The 11,318-nt window shown below is 34.0% G+C and overlaps 2 long non-coding RNA genes across 2 annotated transcripts; one reads left to right on the top strand and one right to left on the bottom strand.

Moving 5' to 3' along the window:
- The first annotated feature begins 185 nt into the window (after positions 1-185).
- Positions 186-1,466, top strand: LOC138128515 (uncharacterized). The gene is made up of 2 exons (XR_011158734.1): positions 186-751; positions 800-1,466. It is a non-coding gene; the product is annotated as an uncharacterized lncRNA (long non-coding RNA).
- A 2,938-nt stretch (positions 1,467-4,404) lies between these two features.
- Positions 4,405-11,312, bottom strand: LOC138128516 (uncharacterized). Its single transcript, XR_011158735.1, has 2 exons — positions 7,844-11,312; positions 4,405-7,536 (listed from the first exon to the last, which is right to left on the bottom strand). It is a non-coding gene; the product is annotated as an uncharacterized lncRNA (long non-coding RNA).
- Positions 11,313-11,318: the final 6 nt, after the last annotated feature.

The following is an 11,318-nucleotide window of genomic DNA, read 5'->3' as shown; positions in this document are numbered from 1 at the left end:
TCTACAAAACTCCCTGACATATTCTATCTTTGTCACACTCACGGCATTTGTCGATATGTCCTCTCTTTTAATTTGGCGTCTCAAAAACGAACAATGAGTTGTCGCTACCTTATTTATCATCGAGAACCTTAATAATAAAGAGATGTAACATATTGCTGTCTCGTTACTCTCAATCGTTCAAAAGTTTTGTTGTTTGCGCATGTGTATTGTGATTGTGTAGCCATGGTAGCCAACGAACAGCCAGCGAAATTAACGAAAGCACGTGTCAAAATTAGTGTTATAAGGAAGATAATAATCCGGTTATTAACCGGTCAATTGTCCAGTTAATAACGTCAAGTAAATTATCGTTATTAACCAGTTGGTTATTTATTTCAAATTTGCCGCCCGCGCCAATAGTTGAAACTGTACTTTCTTGTTCTGACACTTCTGACTTGACAGTTGGACAGTTCCAGACACAGACCATCAACAGAATTTAAGACTTTCAAAACCCGTATAAAACATAGGAGACACTGACAACACTAGCGCTGCTCTAGCGTTAGGCCAAACTAAATTACCGAATTTACTCGTTAATCCGATCGGGAATTTCCGTTTAAAAAGAAGGTTGATTTGAATATTAATTAATAATGTCATCAGTAATTTTGAATTTTCTAATTTCTGTCAAGGTTTAGTCAATAAATTTTATAAATTGTTCTACAAAATAAATTACTCCAAACCAGTATCTTCAGATTATTTTTCGTTATGTTTTTATTTGGTAAGTTATCTTTTTCTTTTTGAAAAAGTACGAAATATGGTTTTTCAGATCACAATTTTTATTTTATTTATTTGGATATGGGAAAAATTAAACTTAAATTATGCTTTGTAAACAACAAGATCGGCGATTTTAAATTTCCAAAATTAGAAGAACAAAGGAAACGAAGGTAAATGTTGCACCACCCTTCAAAACAGATAATGCCTTTATTTGCCAGAAACATTTTACCAACAATTTCTTTACTCAAAAAACAAAACTCTATAAATACGCCCGGCCGTCGATTTTTCTTCGTGAAGACAAGCAAACTTCAACAAACAATGTTAGACCAGCTGAACAAATTGAAAATTCTACGATTACTGAAATTCCCACTGTAGAGAATCTAATCCTTCCTGTTATGCCCAAGGCCCAAAATAGACACCCAACAAAATCTTCTAGTGTGTTGCAAGTACTTAAATGCAAGAAAGTTAGTAGTCTTATCAGCGAAAAACAATTTCAAAATTAAAAAATCTTTTGCACGATTCTAAAATTATCTCCAGAAATTTTAAAAGTTAACGCAAAATCAAATTATTGAACTAGATCTACCCTTCAGTTCAGTTTCACTCGCCTTTTAAACTAGCCCACTCATGCCCAAAAAATCCCAATTTACACACAAACTCGTTTAATGAACTACTAATTTGTTGTATATGTTAGAATTTGTATTAAAATGTTTAATACTTAATTTGTCGTTTTTATTTTTTTTAAATAAGTATCAATTTAAATCAAATTGAAAAAAAAAATAGGCAACTAGGTATACAGAAACTAGTCAGATATGCAACTTGTTATACATTAGTTTGGCCTAACGCTCGGGCAGCGCCACTTGAGCGCGTCTCCGAAAATGTAATCCCATTTGACAGTCTTACTATAGTTTAATTGTCTGTGGTTCCAGATATAGTACCTTAATAACAAGTCGTGTCAATCGCTCAAAACTCTGCGTCCGGAAAAAAGTCAAAATATCGGTAGATGTCACCACCTCGCGCGTTATGGGAAACTGTAATAGTATTACAGAAATTACAGAAGGAAAAATTTATTCAAATTGTCAAAATTTAAATGTCTAGCTGTTTCTAGCGAATACAAATTGATATCACAAAATGATTTGCATTATTGTCATTGAAGTTCTTATTGTATTTATTATTTTGACAATCAATGACAATTGATACTTATTCGAGTTTCAAACCCTTTTTATGTCTAGCTGTTTCTCGCGAACACAAATTAATATTACAAAATGATTTGCACCGATTATGATTGAAGTTCTTATTGTATTTATTGTTATTTTGATAATCAATGACGAATTAATGGTTGACATTTATTCTAGTTGTAAACCTTCCGTAGTTATTACAGTTTCCATTCATTCGCGATCCAACTGATCCAAGTGCCTCTGGTGGCCATTTCACATCGAATGGCACGACTTGTTATTATCGGCGCGGACGACGCAAAATACAATCAGTTTAGATAATTCCGAGAAATGTTTTTCAAAGCAGGAGCAGGTTAGGAAATTTGTGTAGTTTGCACTGCAGCATCAGCATGCCACGACCTAATGGCCTTATTTGGAAATATTTCACCCCACATAGAAAAGGAAAGTACAAGTCTGGTGTTTGCAAATTTTGCGGCGATGCATACATTACTAATGCAACGCGAATGCGCAATCATATCACAAATAAATGCCAGAAAGTGCCAGATAATGTTAAGAAAATTGTTTCAAAATCAAAATTGCCTTTAGTTCCTGCTGTATCGGAACTGGAACCAACAAGACTGAGAGAACTGAGCTTGAATAATGCAAAGACTTATGGTGAAGAATATTCTGAAATTGAGCAGGAGGATGATGATAATATGACCCAGTCTGAAATTGATGGGGTAAATTTTATTTTGATTTTATTGTTTTAAATATAGATGATTTTATTATTTTAGTATTCATTAGCATCAACCTCGAAAAGCTCTGATTTGACAACTTTCTTGGATGTTTGTACCCCACAAGAAAAAGCAAAATTAGATGTTCTTTTCCATATTGTAGAAAATCATTATTGGATTGAGTTTTTCCGACATTTAAGACCAGCATACAAATTACCAAGTCGCCATTGCATTTCAAATCCACTACTTAATAAGGAATATGAACTCATGCAGGAGGAAGTCAACATAAAAATGCAAGCAGCTGATGCCTTAACCCTCGTATCTGATGGATGGACAGACAATACCGGAAATTCTATCATAAACGTCTTATTTTGCACACCAAAACCCTTCTTTTTTAAGTCTGTCACATCAAACTGTGAATCACATACTGGTGAATATATTTCAAATATTTTAATTGGTGCTATAGACTCTGTAGGACATAAAAAGATTTGTGCTGTTGTAACTGATAACGCAGCAAACATGAAAAATTCGTGGAAGATATTACAAGAAAAATATCCATACTTAATAATTTTTGGTTGCTTGGCCCATGGCATAAATTTGCTAATCAAAGATATTCTTGGTATCCATGGTTTTGAGATAATACTTAAAGATGTGAAAGATATAATAAAATTTTTCAAAAATAGACAACTACCAAGAGAAATGTTAAAACAAAATCAAATAGAAAATGGGGGAAAGCCAATTGCACTAAGTTTGGCTGTTGATACTTGATGGGGTTCCAATGCCAAAATGTTAGAATCTTTATTAAAATGCTGAAATCAAATTGAAGCTGTTACAGTTAATAAAGATATTACAATAATGCCCACAATTTTAAGAAGAACCATACTTGATGTCAATTTTTGGTTTTCAGTAGAAAATATTCAACAATTACTGAAAGTACCTTCGGATGTTATTACAAATTTGGAAGGAGACTCAGCTAATTTGAGTTGTGTACATGATACTTTGAATCAAATGGAGAAGGACCTAAGAGAACGAGTTCATTTTCTAGAAGAAAGTTATCAAGATCAAATAATGATTTTTTTGAAAAACAGGCGAGAATTTATTTCTCATCCATCGCAATTGGCAGCACGTTATTTAAATTGTAAGTTGCGGAAAAACCCACTTACTGAAGAAGAAGAAAATGAGGCAATTGATTTTATCATAGACTTGGGGCAAAAACTGAATTTAAATGTTGAAAAGCTCTATGCAGATATCGGGGAATATAACGCTAAAGTGTCGCTTTGGGGGAAAGACTCCCTAATGAAAGCAGCTGATTCAATGGACCCTACAACATGGTGGAAAGGTTTGTGTGGCAGAAGAGAACTATCAAAAATAGCAGTCATTTTGTTAAGCATTCCAGCTACAGCTGCAGCGAGCGAAAGAAATTGGAGCTGTTTTGGGAACATAAAAACTCAAAAAAGAAACCGACTTACAAAAGACACTCTAATGAAATTGGTATTTATAAAATTTAACTTGAATATTTGCAAAGACATGGTTAAGCTACACAGTGCAAAAGATAAGCGCTACAAGAAACAAACAATGGGCACTACTACCACAAATTCAAATACTACTACAACCGATACTGATACTACTGATAGCAACAGCAATGAAGTTTTGCATCATGATGAGACTGATGAAATTCAATCTATCGGTTCCACCGTTTCCACATCTGAAGTAGAAGAAATTTTCTTGCAATTTGATTCAGGGGCTTCAGATAGTGATGAATAACTAATAAGTTACCAAAGATTAAGTTTTCATTTATTTTATGCTTTATTGTTGTGTTTTTTGATGTTACAGTTTACAGTTCAATAGTTTATTTTTTTTTAACAATAAACATTTAATTTTTATAATTAGCCTATTAGTTCTGAGTTTCTGACAGCTGTATCTTCCTAACTTGTATTGTATAAGGCTAAGGATTAGCCGTAGCTACTCCAGCCTCCAGCACTCCACTAAACTAACCAAATTGGTTATAAAATCTCAATTGATAAATATAACCTCAAAATAATTACGCATAGTATAAGAAACATTATTTATTCTTTGAAGGTAGAGAAGGTAAGGTAGGTGAATTTGGTATTTTTTAAAAGCGCAAGTCAAGAGAAAGACAATAAAACCACTTTTATTCGATTTTGTTATTTACTTGATTTACTGGTTAATTAACATGTTAAAAATCCGGTAAATTAAGTAAATTATATAATTTACCGGTAAATTTACAACACGAGAATAGTTATTTAAGATATAAGTGTAAAAAGTTATTGCACGAACGGGTTTAAAATACGACCGAGGTACGAGGGAGTATTTTAAAGAATGTGAGTGCAACAAAGGAACTTTTCACACGTATGTCTTACAACATTTTATCTACGATCATAACCTTTTACTTTTAGTAATTATTTTATTTGTGATTTTTTAAATTGTGACAATGTGACAACTACATCAGCTTGCGTTGATCGCCACGTGCTACCTGCGTTGTTTAGCACCCAGTTTGTAAACAAAGTGTACGAATTTAAGACGCCATTTGTAAAGTGGAAACAAATTTTTGAAAAAATGTGTGAAAACAATGAAGAAAATATTCCCCCGGAAGTATTTGAAACTGCACGTAAAGCTACTTTAAATTTACTACCCCAAAAGTCTCGCCAACAGTACGAACTGGGGTGCGTTCAGAAATGTGCTGTGGGAATAGGTAATGGTAAGGTAATGGTACACCCAAGGATTATGACGTCATTGCCGAGATGTGCCGCGGCAACATCACATTTGTGAACGGTTTGTTGCAATTTTGTGGTACTGGTAGGAGTGGGAGTTGTTCTAGTCTATGGTTTGTGGTTATGTACAATTGTACATACGTATAAAATAAAATGTGGACATTGTCAATTGCGTTAGCTGCAGACTTTATTTTAAATTTAGCATTTGAAAGCGAAGAAGAAAGTAGTAATGATGATGAAGAAATAATAGCAACATTAGCAACTGTCATTGTGAGAAAAAAATACAAAACGAAACCTGCAAGAGTGCAGAACTATTTAGACACTGTGTCCAATTACAATGCAAAACAATTCCAGCAACACTTTCGTATTATTATTTTAAGTACTTAGTAACACAGTTCTTGACTTGTTTTTGTTCGTTATAAAATTTATTTTTTCCAACTTTATTTTTTTTTCTCAAAAATTTCCTTATGTAAGGTAACAAAATTTTTATACTGGCGTTTAGACAATTAAAAGGGCTATCAGAATTAAGAAAAAAAATTGGGGGTTTCCATTTAAAAAAACTATCGATGATGTCATAACTCGGAAACAAATGACTGCTTGGAATTTTATTTTGTATTAAAATATGTATTTTTATAAACTAAAATTGACCTGTCCAAAGATTTTTTTGAAAACATTTTGTTTCATTTTTAATGAATTTATTCCATACTTTTGCCGGTCACTGTATAAGCCTTTTAAAACAAATATAAACTGAAGAAAATTATATAAATCAAATAAACTTTTTAAAACAAATACATATTACATTATTTTACTCCGTTCAACCTATATAATCAGCAAATTGGCAATACATAGTCCTTAGCGACTTAGCCAGCCCCAGCTTATTATTGAGGCGCCAAAATGACGGTGAATTGACAGTTTATTATTATTATTGCGCATGTGCGGCAATTCTTCCCACACTCATGGAGCATGGTAACTTGGGAACACCGTCAGGCAATCACCCAAACAATTCTGAACGCATGACAGATGACCATGTCTGCATTACCGGCAATTTACGAACGGCGCATGGCGACCTAGGTGCACCTGGGTACGATTTCTGAACGCACCCCTGGTGTTCAAGAAGGAACAAGGTCGAAATGAATGTAACGGAAAATGTGTGTCTAGCTTATTTTGCTGACAGGGCTAAACATGTAAAACCATCAAGTCTTTGGTCGGAATACTCTATGGTAAAGTCTTCGCTGCTGATAAAAAAAAAACATCGACCTTAAACATTTTTTTAAATTAACTGCGTTTATGAAACGGCAATCGGCAGGCTATCAATGTAAGAAGTCTAAAGTATTCAGCAAGGACCAAATTTACAAATTTATTAATGAAGCACCAGACGAAACATACTTGATGATGAAGGTAAATAACTTCATTGTAATTATTTTCAATTAATTATAATATTCTAAAACTGCAGGTCGTGTCTATTTTTGGAATTGCAGGCGCGTGTAGAAGGGAAGAGTTTCTCAAGATGAGCACTAAAGATATAGAAGACACTGGTTCTATCTTAGTAGTGAAAATACGTGACACGAAAACCAATAAACCCCGAACTTTTGTCATTGATGGAAGAGATCATGACATCAAAAATATGGTTGAAATTTATAGAAGATATGTCTCCCTTAGACCTTCACATACAAAACATGAGCGATTATTTGTTTTTTATCGAAATGGAAAATGTTCCACCCAACCAGTCGGGATTTAATACCTTTGGAAAAATACCTAGTGACATTGCTAAATATCTTGGCTTGACAAATCCACATGAGTATAGTGGTCACACTTTTAGAAGGTAATTATTATAAACTCGTATATTATACACTCATATATTATTTACTATTATCAATAGATCCTCTGCCACCTTGTCCTTGTCGATGCTGGAGGAGACATATTATCTCTAAAGAGGCATGGAGGATGGAAGAGTACGACCGTGGCAGAGTCATATGTGGAGGAATCCATAGCAAATAAGATTTCCATTTCCAATAAAATTTTGGGGATAGGAGAAAATCAGCCTAGTACTTCTTCTACTACTCGTGCGGAAAATGAAATGGGTACATCTTCTCAACTGCCAAGCACTGCCAAATCCTCACAGCCTCAAGTACCAAACTCTTTACCGAAGATTATTGTTAAAAATTGCACCAACTGTAAAATGGATGTAAAGTCCATTCATTTTGTATTGAACTTTTCAAGGTCAAATAATTTTATTTTTTGACTCTGTAATTATGTTTTGTAAATAATGACATGCAGGTAAACACCGTAAACGTTGAATTGAGCATTGCTCAATCACATTATGTTGGTTAGATGCATGTCACTATTTACAAAACATAATTACAGAGCCAAAATTTAAATTATTTGACCTTGAAAAGTTCAATACAAAATGAATGGACTTTACATATAGGGAAGAATTAATTCTTTTAATAGTAAATATGTATCTATGTTTTGTTAATACCAACACTCTGTATATTAAATCACTGATCTCTAGAGGTCAGTGATATTAAATAAATATAAAAATCCACAGACAATTAAACTATAGTAAGACTGTCAAGTGGGATTACATTTTCGGGGACGCGCTCAAGTGGCGCTGCCCGAGCGTTAGGCCAAACTAATGTATAACAAGTTGCATATCTGACTTTCTGTATACCTAGTTGCCTATTTTTTTTTTAATTTGATTTAAATTGATACTTATTTAAAAAAAATAGAAACGACTAAATAAGTATTAAACATTTTAATACAAATTCTAACATATACAACAAATTAGTAGTTCATTAAACGAGTTTGTGTATAAATTGGGATTTTTTGGGCATGAGTGGGCTAGTTTAAGGCGAGTGAAACTGAATTGAAGGGTAGATCTAGTTCAATAATTTGATCTTGCGTTAACTTCTAAAATTTCTGGAGATAATTTTAGATTCGTGCAAAAGATTTTTTAATTTTGAAATTGTTTTTCGCTGATATCGGTCCATATAATAAATGTTTCTACCTTTTGAAGTACGACTACTAACTTTCTTGCATTCAAGTACTTGCAACACACTAGAAGATTTTGTTGGGTGTCTATTTTGGGCCTTGGGCATAACAGGAAGGATTAGATTCTGTACAGTGGGATTTTCAGTAATCCTAGAATTTTCTATTTGTTCAGCTGGTCTAACATTATTTATTGAAGTTTGTTTGTCTTCACGAAGAAAAATCGACGGCAGGGCGTATTTATGGAGTTTTGTTTTTTGAGTAAAGAAATTGTTGCTAAAATGTTTCTCGCAAATAAAGGCATTATCTGTTTTGAAGGGTGGTGCAACATTTACCTAAAGCTTCTATCCATCGTTTCCTTTGTTCTTCTAATTTTGGATATTTAAAATGTTTATGTTTATCGTACTTTTTCAAAAAGAAAAAGATAACTTACCAAATAAAGAGATAACGAAAAATTATCTCAAGAGACTGGTTTGGAGTAATTTATTTTGTAGAACAATTTATAAAATTTATTGACTAAACCTTGACAGAAATTAGAAAATTCAAAATTACTGATGACATTATTAATTAATATTCAAATCAATCTTCTTTTTAAACGGAAATTCCCGATCGGATTAACGAGTAAATTCGGTAATTTAGTTTGGCCTAACGCTAGAGCAGCGCTAGTGTTGTCAGTGTCTCCCATGTTTTATACGGGTTTTGAAAGTCTTAATTCTGTTGATGGTCTGTGTAAAAATCGTTATTACAGATTTCTTCTTTTTTGACATAATCGTGCACTAAAAATTTTATAACACTATTTTCTTGTTTGACATAATCGTGGACTAAAAGTTTTATGGCACGATTCCGTCAATTCACTAAACGTCAACTTTGGCAACGATTTTTAGTGCAAAAAGTGCCTACTTTTTACATGATCGTAGATAAATAAAACATTATATTCCATCTAAAAATAGTATATTATGATACAAGTTTATAAGGAAGCCTTTAAAGCACGCGCGACGAGTTTAAGAGCACGACGCGTAGCGGAGTGCTTTTAACGTCGCAAGTGCTTTAAAGGCCCTTATAAACGTGTATCATACGCTATTTTTTATTATACCTGGACTACAATCTGAAAATTATAATAAAAAAAGTAAATTGAAATACCTTTTTCGAAGTAATCTGTGTCATTAATCGTTGATATAGAAATGATCAATTGTTGTTGTTTCGTTGCTATCATAAATTTTCTATAAATGTTTATTTATCATTGTTCAAAATGTAGGTGAATTTGTTGTTACCTAAGCAACGTTTAAAGCTCGGCGTGCTTGAATCGCCTGTTTTCGCACGCTCAGGCGTGCTTAAAACGGCGATTCTGATGCAGGTATAATAAAAAATATATTAAAAAATGAAATTATTAAAATACAAAGCAAAATACAAGCTTTTTCATCAAGTAGGTGTAAAGCATGTCTTTGGAAAAATTTGAAAAGTAACATTAACATTACTTCTTCCGCAAGTTTTCACAATGCACTTAACCAAATACCACTTATAAATAAACTAAACACCACACCCGACTAACATCTACACAACGTTAACACTACATTAAATAGGTACCTACTACGAAAACTTTAAAAGAATAATAGGAGATTCAGAAATTTGAAAAAACAAGATAAATTATTTCATTATTTTGATTTTTGACACGTGCTTTCGTTAATTTCGCTGGCTGTTCGTTGGCTACCATGGCTACACAATCACAATACACATGCGCAAACAACAAAACTTTTGAACGATTGAGAGTAACGAGACAGCAATATGTTACATCTCTTTATTTTTATTATTAAGTTTATTATTGCTTGCCCCAGCGCTTCAGCGGCATTACTCTCAACTATTATCCCTACTCCCGATATTTTTTAAAGAGTAAATACCCCCTGGGATAAACACCGCTCGACATAACCTCACTTGAGTCGGTAAGGGATCACCAATTCCATAAATATCTCCATTTCAGCGATGTGTCAGTTTTAGGGCCCCCATTAATATGTTCCCTATTTTAAGAAACATAATAGGTGTGGTACAGAAATGCCCCCTTGTACTCAGCTTCGCCTCAAACTACCACATTTTATCACCAACAAACTTGTTACCAAATCGTCTTTTAGCACCAGTAGTGCACGATATAACCCCCAGTTGTGGTTTCAAAGTGAAGGGTAGAGTTAGGCGTAGATGTAAAGACTGTTACATGGTGATGCGCGAGCAGCGCATGTACGTGTTATGCAAAACCCATCCGAGGCACAAACAGATGACTTTAGCTAAAGATCCTAAGAACACCTGGATTTTATCTCACGCAACTCAAGGCAAAGTGCGTCCCTGGTGACATACAAAACACAAGCAAATTGAGGGGTGTTTTTTATTGGGACTATAGTTGTTGGTTGTTTGTAGAGTGGGCCATCTCGACATAAGTATTGTACAACATTATAAGCAAATAAAAATATGCTAATATACTGAAGATGTCGTTTATTATGTATAAAAAGGAGATGGCGTCTTCTCTGGCGTTGCGGGTCTTGTACTCTAGGTAGTTGTAGTTTATCATGACAAAGTGAAAGATCAGGGTTGAAAACGAGAGATAAACGGTTGCAGGGAGATAGTTACACTTTTCCCACACTATCGCGTACATGAATATTATCGATGCGACTAGAAGCAGCAACATGAGAAATACAGCGAAGAACAGGGTTTGGCGGCTGCGGCTGTGCACAGTGAAGGGGGTGAGACAAGCCATTTGAATCACGAATAACAAGGCGACGCCGCATTTTAAAGGGCAGCAACAGCAGCACCTTCTCAAACACATCGTCGTCGCAAGTTTCTGGAAGTTTATCCGTTTTATTCGGTACGTTTTTACTTTATTTACGAAATTTGTGAGGTGTTTCATGACAGTTTGAAAATGGCGCCGTTCCGCCATTTTAAACTGTCGATCACAGACTACTGCACGACTACTGTCGATCACA

The sequence above is a fragment of the Tenebrio molitor genome, chromosome 4, assembly GCF_963966145.1.
Source record: "Tenebrio molitor chromosome 4, icTenMoli1.1, whole genome shotgun sequence".
Taxonomy (NCBI): domain Eukaryota; kingdom Metazoa; phylum Arthropoda; class Insecta; order Coleoptera; family Tenebrionidae; genus Tenebrio; species Tenebrio molitor.
The sequence above is the reverse complement of the archived record's forward strand: the minus strand, read 5'-3'. Positions and strand labels throughout refer to the sequence as shown.